The 21516-nt window shown below is 40.4% G+C and overlaps 1 protein-coding gene across 5 annotated transcripts in view; it reads right to left on the bottom strand.

Annotated features, from left to right (window-relative positions):
- The window catches only part of TRIM2 (tripartite motif containing 2), a 117782-nt gene that overhangs the window by 85690 nt on the left and 10576 nt on the right, over positions 1-21516 (bottom strand). For 2 of the 5 annotated variants that reach the window (XM_027801659.2, XM_027801657.2), the window contains exon 1: positions 7216-7420. The exons of 1 other annotated variant lie outside the window; for it this stretch is intronic. The gene's annotated coding sequence lies outside the window, so the exon portion shown is untranslated. Of the gene's footprint in view, positions 1-6659; positions 7061-7215; positions 7421-7904; positions 8089-21516 lie in introns of those variants that run through there. 2 more of the 5 variants (XM_027801666.2, XM_055702095.1) reach the window with 2 other exon arrangements.

Below are 21516 nucleotides of genomic sequence, written 5' to 3'. Positions count from 1 at the left end.
GTTGGCTTTTAGTGGGATCATACTTTGTTCATAGCAAACAAAATGGCCAACAATTGTTAGTAGCAACAATGAAGCCATTCATTGTGCCTTTTGGAAAATGATGGATGGAGTTTCTTGTACCATCCACACCCCAGCTGCACTCTTTATCAATTCCTCCTTCATGAAAATTGTGCTATTTGAGCATCTGTTCTGAATCAGTAGATAAACAAACCACTATCGACTTCTTTGTACACATACCCATTGACAGACAGTCCCGTAAAGAGACAGCAATCCATTAACCTAGAGAATTGCACTGTCAGTGTGATAGGCAGCCCTACACCTACTTTTAATCTCCATACCTGATTAAACCAATCAGTTGAAGGGCTGTCTTGAGCTCTCTATATAATCACCCTTATTTAGATAGTTCACCAGAAGCACAGAAGATCACATAGTGATACTGTGCCACCTGTTGCTCTGGCAACACTAAAACTTCCCTCAGTGACAAACAGAGGGGAAGTATTGTTACAGGAGAAGGCTTTCCAGACAACAGGGTCACAGCAGTGTGGGGTCTCTGCTGCTGAAGTATCTAAACAATCTTTTCCCAGCTCCATAAATCAGGGCTGCATAACATCAGCTCTGATTCTCCTAGGGCTAGCTGGCTGAGGATCAAGGAGCATCAAAAACCTTTCTTCTCTCTGCCCTCCACTTGCAATCAGGTGAGGTCCTCTCCATATCTAACTGCCCTCACATCATCAAGAACAAAGCAAAACAAAACCTTCCAGAAGACATTTTAAGGACAGAAAAAAAATTTAGAAGCATTACCCTAAGCCAATGATGCAGCCCTTTGCTGCCCCAAGAGGATAACCTCATACTTCCCAACAAATAAAACTAAGTGTTTTACATGGTGGTCCTCCCTTATCTACACTCTCTGATGCTGACCAACAACTGAGCATTTCTGGAAAAAGGAATTAGTTGCAACTGTTATTTCAGTGCATGAACAATCAAGGTCAGAACCAAAGCAAACCATCATGAGCCTCCTAATTGCAATGAAAGTAAGGATTTATTTTCTCATCAATAATTATTGATTTCTAGAAGACCTACGATGTCAACAGCATGGTGTTCATTATAAGCACTATCTAAAGCTATCCATATTAAAAGCTTCACTCTGTTAACTCTCAACATGCTCTTAAAAAACAAAAAAATGCTGAACAAATCCTCTGTTTCTTATTTTAATTCACACAATCTTAATTTTACGGAGAAAAAGAATACTTTGACTATTCCACCCAGTAGGAACACTTATGTTTGGAAGCCCCTTTGGGGTAAAATTTTGCCATGAGAATATGCAGTATGAGTTACATTCACTTATAGGATGCCTATGTCTTGGCCTAAGGTTAATATGTATATTGACCTGAGAACTCCAAACACGCTAACATAATCTGGGTGTTAATTGATCTAATTCTTTAATCAATTTTCGCCTTCATTGCTTCACTTCTACATAGCAATTACCTAATGCCTCAGCATTAACTAAGGAATAATTTAAAATTTGAGTGCTACACATACTGCAACAAAGCTATAACAACCTATGGATTCAGATATGTCAGTAGGGCAACACTCTGAACATCAAGGGAGTCAGCGTCAATCTCCTTGTTCAAAAAACTAGCCCTGCCACCTAGGAGGAAGTACTTCACTGCAACCTGTCAAGGCACAGCCAAAGACACAGTTTTCAGTGAAACTATCTCCACCCAAAGAAGAATGGAAGTTGGTTCATTATAACACATTCAACAGAGGTAGCTCACTTGCAGTCTGTAGACCCTCTTGGTTCTTGAAAAGGCCCCTTGTGTGAGTGAATTCCCACTGAACTGAAGGGGAGGGGGAAAACAGAACAAAAAAAGTATAAAACTTGTTTGAATGACTCCCCTAGATATATAAAGGGGACTCAAAAGTACTGAAGCCTTTAAATTAAGGCTATCCATCTTTCTAAAAGACAAACAAACTGCTATGATTTGGTTATTTCTGATTTACTGTCTTTAAAATTAGGTCATTACTTTTAGGAATGCTTTGAAATACATGAATGATAGGACAGGATTTCAGAATGTCCTTAACAGTAATCCATACCACTCCTGTGGATAAATTATTTTGCCCTTGACCTTCTAGCTTATCCATTTTGGAATCATATTATTGTCTCATCAAAAAAGAGGCACCTGTGTTAATATTACCGAACTAACGAGTTCGGCAAAATCCTTTCAAGGTACTAGCTAACCAGATTGATAAACTACTGCTTTACCCATCCAGATCAAGCTGGATTTATGATTAATTGCATGCTGCCAGATAATCTTTCAGACTGTTTTATTCATTGTTCCCTGTATGCAAAAAACCCAAAAAAGACATTTGATGATTACAATAGCCCTTCATGTTTGGCAGCTTGCATTCATTTAGATTCTTTCAACTGCTTTATGGAAGGGACAACAGTGCCACTGTCAGAACATATTTAAATTGTGGCTGACACCAATGCCCACGGTTAGTTTTAATATGTCACCATGGTTATACAAGTTGTAGTGTCAATGCAAAAAGAGATATTATTGTAAAGTTCAGTTTCAAACTGAAATTATAAAATCTTGGGAAATAAAAGGTATCAGATGTTTTCAGCTGCAATTTGGCCCTCTGGGATCCTTTAGATTTTTTTTTATTCCTGCATATACAACTAGGTTTATGACCTCATAAGAAAAATGGCACTTAGAAAGCATAGTGGGTTGTGCAATATAAATTTCCAGAAAGAATAATCATAAATTTTTGCTCAGTTATATCAGTTACATTGCTCAGTTAAATTATAGATACTATTCACATGCTGCAGACTTGCCTCATGGATGATCTGAAGAGCATACAAACTGAATAAACTAAATATTTTCAGAACTGAAGAGTGTATTATAGTATGGCTTTGTAAACTAGAGATTTGCTCTGACTGATTTCAGATGGCAGATTCAGTCATAGTTTACAGGTTTAAAAACTACTGCATACCCTACACCATCCTGTTCAAACAAAAGGTAGCAGAAGAGGTGATGTTAACAGCTATGTGACTGCTCCTGAAATCTTCTTGTAAGATGAGTAAGGAGCAGAGTAACAGGAAAAATTGGTCTTACAGAAAAAACAGAGGAAGACTCTCATCCCATATTATGATCCCCCCTGTTCACCTACTAGAATCACAGTACATAATCCATGATGAGTCAATTAAGTCTGACAGCCATGTGTCATGTCGCTGCTATTACATGTCAACAATTAACACTGAAATATAGATCCTGTAAATAACTGCAGGTAAATGTACCTCATTAAACTTAATAATGAATATTATTACTTTAGTAATTAAGTTTATCATGAGCCTTATTACCTTAGTAATTGACAATAGTGTCTTAATGATTGTAATGGGAATCTTCACCAGTGGCCCACAACTATTTTGTAATTATAGTCATGTTTTGGTCAGTCGAGTTAATTTCAACTAATATACTTTATTAACTTAACAGCTAAACATTAGCAGCCTAAGGGAGATACTCCAAGTAAATCAGTAAGAAGGCTTTGAAATAAGGTCACAGTAAGTGTATGTCATTTTCTTACTTTAATTACATGCAATTTCAAGCCCATGTCTAGGCAAACTCTGGCATCCTGACAACTAATTCAGTTATAATATACTACTGACATATGTATTCTGAATTCAGACAAAAAGCCAAACAAGAAACTTGGTAACTGTATGATAAGAGGGGTTTGCTTTATTTTTAATATAGCTTGCAAGCAATCTGGGGGCAAGGATTACCTTCTGTTTCTATACAGTACCTGGCTCATTGGCCTTCCATTAGAAGTGTTGCTAGATGCTACAGAAATAGTAAAGATAAATAATATAAATGCAGGATAAAATGATAATGCCATTGGTGCAAGTGAGAATTTCATATCAGGTGTAATGACTGATGTTTGATGAACTGATCTGACACTGTACAGCTGCTCAGGAAACAACCAAGCCCTGTATAATTGGATTTAAAAGAAATTACAGCTGCTGCTGTTATTTTTCTCAGATTTTTTTCTTCATGCAAAGCCCACAGAAACAGCAGCATCCCTGTATTACTTTTCATCCCTGTATCATTATATCAGGGATTATTAAATAGATTGTGTCTACATGTGGTTTGCTGTTTTAATATCAAAATTGAAAACTCAGGCTAGCTATCTGTGTTAAGTTAGGTTAATTGGTACCTCAGTTACCTTTTTATTCCTCAACTAGATGAGCATAATGTTTTTCTTCCAGACAGGTTTTTACATCTTAGTAAGTCTCAAATCACAGAAGTGCTTGTGGCAAAGCAGGTAGAAATTTAAAGATGGGAAGAAGTGAGAAAGGAAAGGCAGGAGGAAGGACTAATTTTTGTAAGATGTTTATGGGAATATGTCCTTACCTACCTCGTTTGCTTCATAATTCTTCTTGTAGGGAATAGGAGAGAGGAGGAGTGATCACAGAATACTGACTGAAAAATAAAGACCAACATGGAGACTTACGCTTTCCTATGACTACAGAAGACAGAAGGTCGTAATGGAATGCAGTGTTCCCAGTTTTAAAGAGGGGGGGGGGGAGGGGGGGGGAGAGGGGAATGGACGATATGACACTTCCTCTAAGAATAGAAGTGAAGAACACTAAAACACAGTTATAAAATTTTGCTTGCTTGTAGTAAGAGAAAGAACTTGGAGTGAAACAGAACACCTGTCATGAAAGAGAAGGTAAAAAGGAAAGAAATACTGGAAAGGACTATGTTCCTTTTCAGCATCTTGGTGGTAACAATGGATTTGGCACCATCAAACCTGGCCATTGGCTGCTTTTCAGGGATTACCTGGGTTGGCAGCTCACCCTGTGCTTTGCCTGGAGAATACCGAGATTTCTTTTGAACTGTGGCCAGTTGCAAACTGGCCAGACAAGACTGGTCTGGTGCAGTCACTGGTGTATTCTTTCTTATTCTCCAAGTGGGGTCAACCACAAGGTGAACAGGTTAGTTCCCTGATCAGCTATGCACACTGCCTGGCTTTCCTACAGGCCGAGGTAAAGGATCAGGCAGTTTCACACCTCCCAGAAATATTTACGCAGCAGGGGGAAAACCAACAAGGCAGGCAATCACAGTGTCACAGATCTGTTTACCAGGGGTAAAGGTATCTGAGAAGCTGACACACCAGCAAGCATGGGAAAGCTCACACCTCAGTGCCTTCCAAGAAAGTTACAAAGCATCGATGCATGTAATAGCAAATGAAGTCTCAGCTCGGGGCTGCGGCACCAAGAACTGCAGGGGATAGTTTAATATTCAGTGAGCATATGCCTAAAAAGTCAGTGCACACACTATCAGAATTTCAGCATCCTGCTGTGCATCAATGAACTCTGCTTAGGCTTCATCAGGATCCATTTACATTGTGAATGAGATTTGGGAGGAAAACTGGTATGCAATGCAAAGTGCAAAAGAAAAGGCAAAAAGCTGCTTTTCTGGACATTCGTCAGGAAGATGACTGAGCAGATTTTTAAATAAAACACCTCTGAAATTTTCTATCCATATCCCAAATCTTCCCAGAAGAACTTCTGAAATTATTCAGGACACACATGAATATTATCTCTACATGTTAGAGACTTAGGCAGGGGCTTTCAATGTTTAATCCTGGCAAGCAGTGGATTAACTGCCTTCAGCTGAAAGCCTGCCAGCTGACAACCCTTCCCTGCGCACATGGCATTTGATGTCTGCCATTTTAGTATTTTGACATTTTTGTGAGAGACATTGTCCTGAAAGGTCACCACTTGCCTCGGCAGTTGGCTGGCTGCCACTCAGGCTTGGGAAGCTTAGCTCCACAGCTGTCATCAAAAATGACCATTTTCACCGCTAAGTTTCAGGAAAGCTATGAATTTCTGACTGTTTATGAGGGGGGAAAGGAGACAAGAGGAAGGAAAGAGAAGCTCCAAAATCACCTTTCACTTGCTATAATGAAGACAGGCACTTCTACATATACATCTGTAAGATGAGACTGACGTATCGCAAAAGCATTTTATAATCAACAGATTCACCAATCGTACTCGTCTTATAGCAGCACTGTCAAGGGGGCTATACCACGAATGTTTAGCCTCCTGTGTGCAGCAAACAACACAACATATATACTTCTCTCCCTACTCATTTAATGGCAGTCACCTGTTAACTGTGATAATGACATTTTCACATAACTCATAAAAGGCTTACAGTACCACAATGGTCCCTAAGAAATAACAAAACCCGTACCTAAAGCAAAAAACATGACATGGCAACACAAACTGGCTACAGCCTGCACTTCTTGTACAATTATATGATATTTATACTTGGTACTGATCAGTGGCTGTTTTCAATAAGCAGATTTCATTCACAGCACAGTAAGAATTCACTAGCCATAAACTCCATAGGACAATGCACTACAGAAGCTTTGAATTAAAAAGAAGAATAAACCCCAAGATGCTGTTTATTCAGTGCTATGAGACCAAAACCCACCAACAAATAGCAATTCTCTTCCTTGCAGTATCACCACAACACTGAAAAACCTTCAACTCCGCTGCTTCCCAGCCACCTTACTACCCTGCCTTCATGCCACATAGCAGATAAAGATTGTCTTCATGTTCAGAGTGAGATTAGTGAAAAACATGCATTGCTCACCGTGCTATGTTCATTGTTCTTATCAGGTCAGATGCAAACTTACTGGTGCCCCTTATGACGACTATTTGTCAGCACTTCTGTTAATAAGCTATTGTCGAGTTTCTTAATAAGAAGTCCAGGTCTGCATTTATGGATTTTTAAAGAAAAGATTCCAGGTGAAAAATACCATGGCAGATTTCTCCCCTATGAATTCACAAGCGTCCTATTACTGTTGAAGTATCTTTCTTGCCTTAATATCAAATAATATCTAACTTAAGCAGAAAACCATCTCTCCAGAAGTACCTCCTGCATTTGCTTGGCTTCTCCCCTCACAGACAAAGTAGCAAGCAGATGTCCCAAAAATCAACAAACACAAGCGCAAACTATTTGTTCTGGAAAGCTTTCATGCACCCCTTTCCCTCAGTAGCTCTTCCACTGAAAGCCAGAACAATACTGCAGAGCAGCTTTCCCTGTCAGGATGTTTTCAGCTTTCATCTCTCTGCTTTTTCAAGCAGAACACTGAGGTACAAACCCTAATTAGCAATCTGAAAGCACCACACAGGCAACGAATACTTACATTTGCAACTGTATTTGTGATATTTGCGCACTGATCCAGCGATGTGATTACAAAGAAGAGAAAGAGCTTTTTAGGCTGCCTTTCAAGCCTCGCAGCAGTGAAAAGAGGACTGTTATCTGAAAGCTACTCATTTTCTATATGCTGTGCTCTACTTGCTTCCCATGTGCATACAACACAGCTGCCAGATTTAATAACCATGTCAGCCTGCTTTCCCCATAAAGCAGCACAGAGATGACAGGATGAAGATGAAGTAGCCAGCGCATTAATCTGTAGTTATGGCTGCACTAAGCCTTGAATGAATGTCACGGTTTTATTGCCCTTGAAGAAAAAAATAAAACAAATCAACACTGTTTGTGAAAAAAACGTGCAAAAGGATTTCAGAAATGTTAATCCACACATGTCTCCATGACATTAAAGCACATTAAAGAAATTTCTCCACTTTTTCTCAGTTAACAAATCCTAGGACTTAATTCCTTTTTACTACATCCTGATCTTTCAGAATACATTTTCTCTAGCAGTGCATGCTTGTACCCCAAAAGAATAAAAATTAACTGACAAATTAGTTGAGCTTCACTCCTCTCCAGTTCCTCTCTGGATGAAAGTATTTCCATACCTGTCTGTCTTTGCTGACTTCTTTGAGGGGTCGGGGGAGGGGAAGTTAATAAAAAAGGGAGAAAATTCTCATTTACCATTTAAATTCTCCCACGCACAGTGGTTCCTAGAGCACTGGGCTTTAGTATCTGCTGTGGTCAGTTCACTGCCACGGTGGAACACTGCCGTACCTCCAGCTGCAAAACCAGTTCCATGCGAGGGAAGGGTGGCCGGAGTTTACATGGCAAGAGAAGGCGCCAGTCATGCAATCAAAAAACAACGAACTGAAAATAAACCCAGAAATACTCGGTTGAATTTGTAACAGCGTGGGGATGCCGCAGAGATCATATGACATCTGTGTGAGTGTTTTTCTCTCTCTCATTTATATTCCCTTCACTTCCCTTGGAGGCACCTGTCTCAGCGGGGAGTGGTTTCTGTGGAAACTACAGACAGTTGGTTTTCCCCTCGGAGAAACTGTTACTATGGCAACCTTACATAATGTATATGGCCTAGATTCTCTTTTAAAATAATCTAACACTGAAATTCTCATTATAAAATCAGAGCTGAACTGTCTGGGGGGCAAGAAATATAGTTATTTAATAACTGCATTAGAAATGTAGGATAAAAAAACCCCAAATGGTATTATGAATTAAACGACAGTGTAGGGGGCACTGTCATTGCATCACTCACAAAGACAAAATAATTTGTAAATTCCAGTAAACAAGGTCTACTATTTAGCATTTCTGGGAAGCAAGGAGGAAGGGAAGCGTATACTTGACATCATGGCTCAATGTAGCAATCAATACTGCATCTTATGGAGTGGAGGGGGTTTTTTCTGTGTGTTTATCGTTCCAAGCAACCAGGACCTCACTCAAAACGATGTAAGCCCAAATGCTGTTTACATCTACCTTACTCAAAACTGAAATATCAGCTCTGAAGTCACTTTGAAGTCACTACATTATGAAATCACGCTACGGTAAGACTCAAGGAAGCACCTGAACGGAGCTGTGTGTCAGTGAGGCAGAGCATGCAGTGGAGCAGAAGCAGAAAAGACACGGTGCTGTTTATAGGACTTTCCTTTCAGCTCCGAGGAGACAAACCTGCCCACAGCAGAGGTGGGGAGGGCAGAGCTGTCAGATCGCGCTGGGGAGGTAGGAAGTTTAGCTCTCCGGTAATGGGGTTGGGCTGAGTGAGGTGGCTTTGCCTTCTAAGTCAGCAGCTAAAGACCTGCCTGGGTTGGGAACGACATGAAGTGGTAGCCATGTCACAGATGTTTTGTGACCCCTGTGAAACGGGTAGGTAGATGTCTCGCCTCCCTTCTCTATCTTCAGCCACTCTTGCAGATAACCCTTCTATTGGTAATACAAATCAAAAGTCAAATGGTTAAGAAGGCAAACCCCCCTGTTTAACTACACAAAATCAGTGATTACAGTTTGAAAAATATTATCGGTAAAACTTTAGTAAAACCCTACCTTTGAGGTATCTGTGTTGTGACTCAGTGGATCGAGATCTCTCCTGACCTGTCTACAGGTCTAGCAACTTTTATTAGCATGAAATACATTAATACATGGGGACTAATTTTTATTCTCTACTCCTATTCAGAAGATGAACAAGAGAGAGCAACCTGCCTACAGAACATTTCCCCAAAACTTATGCAAGGTCCTCCTAGACTCCCCTGTGCAAAGGGGCTCTCCAGGTGGGACAAAGCAGGCAGGAAGCATTTCTTCAAACCCCACAGCATTTATGTTCCTTTCTTGTGTAGTGGAGACACTTTGTCGTGGTTTAACCCAGCTGGCAACTAAGAACCACACAGCTGCTTGCTCACTCCCTGCTCCTGTAGCATGGGGGAGAGAATCAGAAGGGTAAAAGTGAGATAAAGACAGTTTAATAGGTAAAGCAAAAGCTGTGTGTGTAAGCAAAGCAAAACAAGGAATTCATTCACCACTTCCTTTCAGCAGGCAGGTATCCAGCCATCCCCAGGAAAGTGGGGCTCCATTACGTGTCACAGCTACAAACGCCATCACTCTGAACGTGGCCCCCTTCCTTCTTCCCCCAGCTTTATATGCTAAGCGTGACATCATTTGGAACAGAATACCCCTTGGGTCAGTTGGGGCCGGCTGTCCCAGCAGTGTCCCCTCCCAACTTCTTGTGCCCCCCAGCCGGCTCGCTGGTGGGGTTGATGAGAGGCAGAAAAGGCCCTGAAACTGTGGAAGTACTGCTCAGTAATGACTAGAACATCCCTGTGTTACCAACACTGTTTTCAGCACAAATTCAAAAGACAGCCCCATACTCTACTACGAAGAAAATCAGCTCTATTCCAGCCAAAACCAGCATGCACTTTTACAAAGGAGAGTCATACTGCCTGAAGGTGAGGTGGTGTTTGGGACGTTGCCTCACCAAGCAGGTGTTCAAGAACCAAGACCAGGGTTTCACAAAAAAACTGCTTGTGCCACAAGTGATGGGATATTTTCTAATACAAAATCCCCAAAAGGGGTTTTTCCCTCAAACTGGGAAAAGTTTGACTTTTAAATTCAAGAAGAAAACTGCTCCATACATTGCACTGAATACCCAAACTGTATTTTCCTGCACAGGAGACCTACTCCAACAACTACTCAGAGCAGTATTTTGTCAAAAGCTGTGCACACATACCTTTTATTCTGTGAAATTCAAGTGTTATATGAAGATGTGAAAGTATTAAATGTTATCTCTGTAATACAGAAAAACAAAGGAGATTTGGTGCATGGTGTTAACTTCAATTGGATATGAGAAAGTTCAGTACCACCTTACATGACTGAAACTTTTATGATCTATCAAATATCACATTCCTAGTCAAACATTACACAGGAGTCAGGCCTCCCTGGTGTTTGTCTTTTGAACCCCAAGGCTCTCATGTTCTACCCACAAGGCATACCAACCACACTGTTTTACAATCTTTCGCCATCTAAAAGTAAAAAAAATAAAAGAATGGAAATCAGAAAATATTTTCAAACATCTACATCCACTTCTGAATTAATCTTATATATAGAATTACACAATAATTAGACAATGTCTAGTGAAACATGTATTCAGTGCCCCTAGGAAAGACAATATATTCAGAAAAGCACTAAAAGATTTCTTAAGCGTATTACAAAGGGATAAGCTGTCAAACTCATATAGTTCTGACATTTTTGCCATGTAAAACCTTGAACTTCAGACAGTACATTGCACAAAGATGTCAGGGACAAACTGAGAAATGAGTATCATAACAAGGTAAAGCAATGAAGTTAATAGCTTATTTTACATAAAGAAGCAAATATCTGACACAGAATGGGAACAAAAGAACTACTTTTCATAGTTTTCCCAACTCTCCCAACACAGAAAAGCACAGCGCAGCAAAAGCCTACATGGTTACGTGGCTTCTGGACTGAGCTAAGTAACATCTAGCCAGCTCAGCATGGAAGCAGCATAAACTTGGATCCTTTTCCACTTATCTACATAAGTATTTTGTGTGTATCCAGCTCCTGGACACTTGCCGCTTCCTGTTTGGGCACCAGTCTCAGGAGTGGGCACCTGAGTAGTACCAGCGTACTTCCTGTATGTTAACCTACAGCACTTACAATTCTTACCTTAAACTCTGCCTTTAGCTACCCGGGGATCCCAAGTTACCCAGATTTCTGATCACACTGTAAGAAACCTGGCTGAGATACTGCTGAGAAGGCAGATAGACTAACAAAAGAAAGATTTGCGTTCACAGCAGGACTCAGGCACACAGAGATGCAGCTGTAACCTGTGAACTTGCTGTTAGTTTCCTTCCATCAGGGAATTAGCTCACTCCACGAGTCCAAGCTTCTCTTGACAGCCCAGGATCTGCAATAATGGTCTCTCAGTGAATAGACTCAGAAAAAAATGTAATTGAGCTGTTACAACCTGGACATTGTTTGGCACACATCCAACATAATAGCAACCCTACAGCCTACCATGCAGCTAAGAAAGGCAGACTTCCAGTGGTTATTTAAAATGGCATCCAACCATTCCAGCAGCACTTATTGTATATTTCCTACATCTTTTCCCATGTTGTTATATCAAGCCTACGAAAACAATGTCTTAGCAACACAATTTTACATATGGCTTTGCTTAGAGATAGAGAGAACTGACAATGGAAACCCTTTGTACAATATCACATTACTTATTCCAAAAGAAATCTGTAGTCGACACACTACCTCATGTAACTCCATGCTAGGCTTTTACATAGACAAGCTACTTTTATTTCCAGGGTATTACATGCTCATCAGATTTATACTGTCCTCGATACCGCAATCTCTTTCCTCCCATGGCCCTATTATAGAGAATGGTCTTCCTTTCTATCTACTTGGATTGACATGCTTTGAATGAGGAAAAAAAATCTTAGCAGTAAATGAAGGGAGAGACAGATTTACAAAGAGGCACAGGCAGGGGTGTCAATTCCTAACCACAAGGTGCCTTGCAGTCTGCAGGTCTCCCTGCCAAGAGTTCTGTGCTTAAGCAATCCACAGGAATGACACTCACAAAAGCCAGCACATTAGCACAGAGCTGCCTAACTTAGCTACTGCAAAATGCCAAGATCTTAAACTCTGTCCATGAACTTGGTATCCTCATCTGGGCTGCAGGAAAATGCCCATCTCCAGCTGGGATTCATACATACCCATTCTCTTGAGTTAACTTCCCTTTCTCACAAAAGCTGGCTGGAGAAGAGATGAGAGGCAATTACAGTACTCAAGAGATGACAGACTGGGACTCCAATCTACTAGCAGCCAGCTGAAAGTTTAACCAACATTCCCTTATTTAACCATAACTTTTTAGATTATTCTAAGGTAGGAATCCTCCTGAAGCTGCTGTCCTGATATTACTAAATAACAAAGGGAGTGAAGAAGGGAACAGAGACCGCTGTGTAGCCTAGTAGTCAGGCTGTTGTTTAAGGCACTAACCTTGAAAGTCCAATCTCTGCTTCAGTAATTGGCTGTTCATTAGGAGTAGAATCAGGTTTCTGTGTCCCTGATGGCAGGAGCTATTTTTCTGAGATTGAGCAGGTGATTTCTGAGCTTTGCCAGACTAACTGCTTCAGAGAAGATAGGCACAGAGTGTCTTCTGTGGTGGTCCTGATGTGTCTGGGAAGAGGGAGATGCCCAGTTGCTCAGCCCTGGCAGCTGTTTAGCATCTCCAGACACCTGGGTTACGTGGCATGTTTCAAAGACCTACATTTCTGCCTGGAGTGTTTAGGGTGGCCATTAGATACTTAAGGCCATGTCTACAATGTGGAAACAGGGCCACCTGAGCTGGCAGGCATCTGCATACTGACTCATAAACCAGAAATGCTAGGGAGTTCAGTGCAGAAACACACAATCTGGCTCTGTGCGTGGTCACTAACAAGCCATAGTGCTGTGCACAAGGCTGCACTTCACTGTGACTTTTCCAGATCAAGGGTTCCTGAACTCTAGTCTACTCCAGAGAGTAGGCAGTCCATACATCTGGCCTCAGTCCCTGCATGGATCTTGCCTGGGTTCAGCCAAGGAAATAGTCATTATGGGGATTAAAACTAATCTGATTTCATCTAGCCTAGAACACACAGGAAAGAGATCAAAGGTGGATTTCTGCCTGGATTTCTCATGGATTTCAATTTCAGTTAATGCTCCCAACTGCAGGCCTGCCTATTTCTTTCCTTGTTTTAGAAGCAGAAATCATTGCCAAGGCTCTGGCAGCTAGGCCAGAAAATAGTGACAAATAGTGTAAGATGATCTGGCAGGCTTCATTAAGGGCAGATTAAACACTGACAGTCCCCAAGGTTTTTGTGATATGATTGCATGACATGGCCAATGAACTAGTCGCTCCCTAGGGTGAGAAGCAGAGATGATGTTCAACTGCTGGGAGAGTGGAACATAGACTGCTCTGTGAAATTACATGTTATGACAACGTAAGATGCAAAGCACCATCTCTAAACAAGGTGCTTCACCTCAAATAAACCTTAAATACCAGTCTGTCTATTCCTAAGAGGGCTAAGCAATGTGTGTGTGTGGCGGGGGGGTGGGGGGGTGGAGGGCAGCATCAAGAGATCTGCAAAAGGCCGATGTAAGATCAGCAGTCCATCCCAGTCAGGATGTCTTGCTTTTTTTCCTATGCAAAGCCTACAGCTCTCATCATTTAAGACTGTTTTTCAAGCAACATTTGAGAATGATCCTCCATTTACTGGGTCAAGTATTATTTTATCAGAATTTCAAGAAGTCTGAGTTGTTTGTGCTCATGGCAAGGTTGTCTTGGACTTAAAACAGCCTCCTAGTTCTACTATCTACTTCTAATCTGATGATTTTCCTTGCTCTACAGGGTATGTTTCTGTAAGCTTCTAATCACAAAACTGCATAACATTTCCCTTTTCAATCCAAAATACTCTAAATGCTTCCACATTTTCTCTTACACCGCCAGACCAAATAAATTGACCCTACCTGAAATGTTGCCAATTAACATTGTTACTTGACTCTTTCTGTACCCATCCTATCCAAATAAAATGCATACGAAATCAAATGCTTTTAGACTGAAAAAAAAAAAAAAAGCGCCCCATAACATCAACATCAAAAGAATGTTAGCCAGAAATCTCGATCTGAATTGTAGGTGCAGAATGGATAGAGCAGAAAGAAGCTGCACTGGATCTATACAGCTACAGCACAGGAGGCTGCATTAAGATAGCAACAGAAGAGTAACATTTGTCATTGACCATCTGAAATTACAGAGTTCTAGCAGCATTGAAGTGAAAGGCGATAACCACATCTGTGCATCACTAGTTTATCCAGAAAGGCAGGAAATTCAGATACGTAACCATTAACATTATAATTGAAAAGGGAAATAATTCTGCGAGCTTCTACAGAAGAGAGGGGTTTTATTCAGGCAGAAAATTATCCAAGTTTTCATATTTCTCTGCTAAGGTCTAGATTGTATTGACATAAATTTGGAAAAGAAAATAAAAGCTGTCAAAATTGTCTCATGCCCAGAGAGCACTGCATCCAAGAGGCACAGCACAGCTTCTCAGCTGTCTCATGGATCTAGAGTCACACGGAAGACCTGTTTTCCAGTCCTCCAGGTTCTGCCTTTAATAGGCATTAGTGATTTCAACCACATCTGGACATGTTTTAATGTTATATCTAGCAAAAGCCTCTTGAACACAGTACATGCAGTGTCCTGTTTCCAGAGGTCTACCCTGCTTTTACTATTAAATAAAATTGCTTGGTTTGCTTGCAGTTACTACAGGGCAGCAGTTATGAGACAGCAGGTGGTACTGAGGCGTTGGTATACACATGGGAAGATGTAAATGTAAAAGAGAAGTCAAATACAGTTTTATTTGGAAAACAAATGAGCAGCTGGTGGCACAATTTGGTCCTTGCCTTGTCCATCTTCCCTGTTTTTCCTGCATTTTAGTACCTTGGCACCATCACCATAGCCAGCATTCACTTCATGAGCCCAGGGAGCTCAAAAAAGAACAAAAAATAATTACCTTTAGCTCTCTTGCTTCACCTAAGTCAGTGCAGAGACACTGTCACCTGCTATGACACCATTTGTGCCCTAGAAATTCTGAACTGAAATGGATGGCTCCAGATTCCAGGGACCTTCAGAGGGAACTTTCCGCAAACAGCACTACTTCCTTGGAATGTCTTTATGTTTGTTAAATGCAAGGAAACAACTTAAAACACACAAACCAAAAGTATTCACCAGGAGAATTATGTGACCAATGTGACCAACACATTCAGCTAGTTAGAACTCTTTATGACTTTACCTTCCATTTAGAATGAATTGAGTAACTTTCCAGGGGTGTTGGTGTTCCAAGTGGAATGGAAATGGTGAAGGTGCTTATTTAAAACACTCATTGCAACTTTTTCCAGCACTCCTGTCCAAATCAGCTACTTGAGAGGATTACTTATAATTTAGGAACCACACACTATGCCATGCCTGAAAAAATGATTTCCCAGAGACAACTAGAATGCTGCAGAAATCACCGTGAATTAAGATTAAGACTGTTGGAAGAGGAAGAGCTGCAATGATGTTCATTAGCAGTATCTTTTCACTCCTTCAGATTTTGCAGAAGTCCTTTTCCATGCACAGAGAATTCCTTGATTTCTAGAAGTGAGAGGGCTCTGGCTTGGTGGAAGGAATCAAAGGTGAGAGTGTGCTCCTAGCATCATTTTCCCCAGAAAATACAGAGATTTATTTACACAGATCTCAGATAATCCCAGTGCCTGGAACTGACCTTTTGACTCTAGGAGCTGCAAACTTCCTCCTGCTCCCAGGCTGAGTCTGAGATCAGAGAACAGATAACAAACCTTTGGTTTTGCGACATAATGCTCTCATACCCACCCCCAGAAACAGGCTTCCGCCTTTACCTGCACAGCTTTTTTGGCAATGTATCTCATTGTACCCTTCAACCAGAAGCAAGATAATTGAAAAATCCCACTACTTGTTTTGCCTTCTCCAAATACAGTCCTGCTGCAGTAGATGACATCTGTAATAGAATCCTCAGTGTAAAAATGTGATGATCTGTGGCTTTCAACTGCACCTTGGTTCCTGAAAACAAGAAAATTTGGACAAAGTCCTGTGCTCACTATTTTCTTTTGGCTACTTCTATGCTGAACCTGAAGGCTATTCATTGACTCCACAGGGTGCCTAATTCCAGTGCCTAGGCTTAACTTGTTAGGACTGAGCATGATTTTTACAGGCACTGCAGTGCAGAGCTGGAATTCTTGAAGTAGATACTGCACATCTAAAAGCACAGCACTTCTATTAGGATCTCAAGTTAGCTATTAGTCTAATTTGTAAGCAGATTCACTATGGCATCTCAGTGCATACAGAGGTACTTGCTGTATTATTCAAGGATACAAATGTTCCATCACAATCTTTGCACACACTGTGTGCAGCCATGTTCCTGCTTTCTCAGCTCAGATGCGGCATCATACACGTCTAAATATTTCTGTGCCAGGGATATTAGATCCTAAATGATTCTACTTTGCTGAACAGCATCACGTATCCCTTGCGTAAAATAAGTTTCCCAGGTTCTGCTACAATCAGCAGTATGTCCAAGCAAACAACTGCTCTAACAGCATTCATTACAGACAAAACGTTGTTGACTAGTGAAAAAGCAGATAAATAGTTCCTTTTCTTTAGCATTAGTATCTTATTTGCTTTTTATTCCTAGAAAATAAAATGAGATGGGAGGAGTCCACATTTCTTGGGGAACAGTCTGTCTTAAATCTCTGTTTGGGCAGTTAGTGCATGATGACTTCTCTCCTTTTGAAATTAAGGAAACTGTAGTACTTGTTCCCACAGAAACACTATTTCCTTGCTATGAATCTCATGCACCTCACTATAAAATACTTTGAGATTAACATTATACTAATCAATAGTCAGGCCTAATTAAACTTGCTGCTTTCATTACATCAATCATTGCTTTCAGAGACTTTATTGAAAACATCAGAGATGGTGAGAAGGACATTCTCATTTCATGCTCTCTCAACCCCCTAAGCCTTTCATTAAGCCCTTCACTACAGATGTCCATCACCAGCTGGCTCAATCGCTGCACTACAGCCAGTTAAGCCTGGGCATCATGGCCACATTCAGAATTATTGACTCCCAGAGAAGATCACGGTCGTAATCACTGCCTGACAAACTGGTTGGTGTGTTTTCATCTATGGATTCTCATCCTTCTTTTGTTCCCGTATCCCTTCCTATAAATGCAAGCAACAGATGCATTGTCATTGCTCTGTTTTACTGGGCCGCTTGGAATAGAAATTGTACTACCATCTTTTGACTGTAAGAAGAACTACACCTTTAGAGAGTCTCCCTTCTGTATTAAGCCACTGCAGGAAGTAATCTTTAACTTAGTGAATGAAACATAAAATTCCATTTAAATATGGAGACATATGAACAGTGTAGTCTATAAGCTGAGTCCTTTACAAAAAGCAATTTGGTTTAAACATCTCCATAATTTGGGCAATCACAGTATACCCAATAAAAAAAAAATATCAACAGCCTTAAACGTGTCAGCCACGGTGCGTCTCCATCTATTTCACATGTCCTAGTAAACTGTTTGGAAGCAGCTCCACTATTGCAGCTCCATGTTTCCTCTCGCACTTCCAGTCTGTACAACAATGGTGCTCAGTTCTTGGGCAGATCAGTACAGACTGGAGTTGGTATTCATTACAAACTCTTTGATTTTCAATGCATGGTTTATAACTAGATCAATTCAGAAGTGATGGGCAATACCACTTTCTGAAATGCATAGTAAGCTATACAAAACTATTTCAGTACCTAGGGAGAAGGTGTCATACAAAATTAGAGTTAACTGTCCTTACTGGAAATCTTAGCACCAAGGATTCTTCCACTTCTATGCCTAAAGAAAGTTCTTCTGAAACAAGCCAGAAATAGATTGGAGGAGCTCATAACAGAGATCTTCAGAGGTTGGTTATCCTACAGTGTGCTCACACACAAACCTGTGGTATTTTGAAACCATGCTAAAGCATGATACTGACATTTTTAGGCAACTGCAGATTAATCTCATGTATTCATAAAAGGCAAATTCCAAAACACTGCAAATAGGCAAATATATTTAAACCCCAAAGTAACATGTAAAAATATACACTGTCCATTTTACATTAAGAACAGTTTTGGGAGCGGAGTGTTTAATAACATTCCTCTGCATACCAACAAAGGTGCTGCTGGATATCTGACAACAGCAACACTGGTTTAATACCCCATGATCTCGCAACAGCATTTTTGCCAATCCCTGAAAAGAAACCACTGGCATTTTGGGTGTGCATTATGGCATGTGTGGTTTAGTAGTGCTTTACCACTTCACAAATTCAGGGCAAGATCTTGGTTTCAATGAATTCAATGGGATATTTGCTACAGGCCTCAGCAGAGGTGGGCTTTCATCCACAGTGTTTAAGAAGTGGGTCTATGATCTGAAGAAGAGCAAAGGAGAAAGTAAAAAACTTTTTTTTTTTCCCACTGCAAACAAAAATGTTGCAATAAACACTAATGGGTAAACCCCAAGTTTTTCATAAGACTCTTTTCCCTGTCAATTATACTGTGCTGTACACAGTTTTTAAGCAGCTCTCAATTAATTTATCTATCTACATATGCAAAGAAATTGGGAAATAGTACATATGTATACACAAGCTAAAGTCAAGGCCATGGTTATTTTTCATTGTCTTCTCTCATTAGCACAGTTCCACTAACATTCAGTCCCTCTGGTGTAGCTGAAATTAAAAATGGTGATAAAGAACAGAGTAGAGCTACTAATTCAAAGAAATCTTTTTGTTCTCATATGTAATGTTATTAAATAGAGTTATTACAAAATCGCGGTCAAGGGTCTTCAGAATCACATTTCATTTTGACCTCTGATCTACATCCTCTCTGTAATATGCCATCACATGCCACAGTACCACAGTAGCTAACTCCGACACACTGGAAAACCAATGCACAGACTTAACTTTTATACCTGCTGGATGGAGAGCACATTTTACTGCCGAATGAATCAACAAAATCACATTTTATCAAAAAAACCCTTGTATATTCCCTGCTCCTCAGCAGCAATGAAAACAATTCTCCCCTGCCTTCCCCGCCACAGACTCCCTTAAATTACCTAAAATCTGCTTTTGTCCTGGGTATGTTTAAATAGGTCACTGGTAACAATGTTTCCGTAGTTGCACCTAAAAAGTCAAGGGCAATAGTAAATCCATTCCATCCCTTTTTGTCTGCTGATTCAGAAAATAACTTGTCATTTTATCTCTAAGGTCAGGGAACTCTTGTGATCTCAAATCCACCATCTCAACAAAGACACTGGTTATTGGCATGATGAGCCTCCGGAATTGGTAATGTACCTAACTCCTGATCTCTTTTACATACCTGTACCCCATATTAGTGTTGGTTTATGTAGGATATGGCTTTGTGAAGAGCTGCATACTAAGGTTTCAGCATCATCAATCAGCTGAAATATGTTTATCTCACAATGAGCTAATGACTTGTTTGTAGTCCAAGTGAAGCAACCAGTGTGTATGCCATCTGGAAAGGAGATGGCTGTCTAGCTAACATCTGAAATACATCAGCATTTCTACAGTAAGGCAAACTGTCACTTCTCCTGTGTGAGAATATTCAAACTGACCTCTAAGAAAGTGATAAATTACAAGAAATCAAAGAGAAAGTGAGGGAATGCTTGAATCTGAACAGAATTCCAAGAAAAGTTTGGCCAGTTATCATATACAAGTAACCGCTAAACAGAGGGGTTTTTCAGTGACATTTAAATCCAGCCAGTGGGTTTTGTCCAAGAACTGGATCCCAGCCATAAAGCACCAAAGTTGACTGCTTGTTAACTGAAGATGAGCTAAAATACAGGTAGATAGAACTGCTTTTAATTCTTTTGGCTTGCCTCTGACCTACTAGCTTTGCTGTCTATATTTGGCTTATGCAAATAAATTATCCTTCCACTTTTATCTTACAGGGGATTTTAGGTTAGCTGGCAATAAATAAAACATTCTGCTCTGATGGGAGTGGATGATCATTAAGACATGGGTATTGGACACATTTTCAAGATGCCAGTACTCAACCCAACCACAAGGAATCATACAGAATAAAAAAAAATAATGTGAAGACCACCTCCTTTTTCTAAGCTGTTCTGCCTGGCAGGGAAGTTGGCAGTGCAGAGTGTCAATGTGGAGAAAATGCCATCCCCACTGATTAACATCAGCTGGAGATATCCCAGCATGCAAGAAACATGGGGAAATGCCAGGACCTTGGTTATCACCCAAACCTCTTTAATGATTCATGTCATAATACTCCATCTGGGCCAGGCAGCACTGAGCGAGAACCTGATAAGTACATATATATTCCTAAACTGCATCACAAATGTTTTGAACACCCCCTCCTATTGAATGTTCCTGTTTCTTGCCCAGCAACGATAAGAGATAGTTCTACTTTTTCAGAGAGAGAGAGTCACCAATCACAAGTCCAACATATGACAAGACTTCAATGCTGGCAGCAATTTCCCACACTTCCCCTCTTTAAGGGGCATTATTAGCTTGCTTATCATCACTGTGCTTTCCTAAGATTATCAATACAACACAACTACTCAGACAAAGAAAAAAACAAAGGTTTCAAAGGTTATGTATTATGGGGTTCAGGAGCTGTAGTTATGTATGTCTTCTGTATCATGTTTGATTAGAGATGTCTTTTCTAACAGTCTGGGACTTTCCACTTACAGTTCTCAACAGAAATACTTGTAGTGACATTCCAAATGTTCAGAATGTGGATCCCTTCCTATTTCATTGGGACCTCAGACCTCCACTGAAAAGATCAATCCAAACAAAATTAAAACCATTTGCATAGAAAACTGATCCACAAAATGGCAGTGTTCACTGCATGATCAACACAGTATTTCATGATTTTTCATTTTCACAGAAACAATTTCCAAGTGCTCAATTACTGGCTACAACTGAATTCTGAGATTTCTCTGCACGCCACAGCACGAAACTGATGATCTACATTTGATCCTAAATGCCTGGCAGGTCTATGTTCTGATATGCCTTTGTCGCTCACGCCATTTTTCTTCAAAAACTCAGGCTTCTTTCTGAGATGTACCCGCTTCATGCATTTATTTCCGAGCTTTTATTCTATACCAAAAATACCTGGAAAACAAGATGACAGACAGCACAAAAAAATAAG

This window comes from Falco cherrug, chromosome 1 (assembly GCF_023634085.1).
Source record: "Falco cherrug isolate bFalChe1 chromosome 1, bFalChe1.pri, whole genome shotgun sequence".
In the NCBI taxonomy this organism is placed as follows: Eukaryota; Metazoa; Chordata; class Aves; order Falconiformes; family Falconidae; genus Falco; species Falco cherrug.
This window is presented reverse-complemented; position numbering and strand designations above follow the sequence as displayed.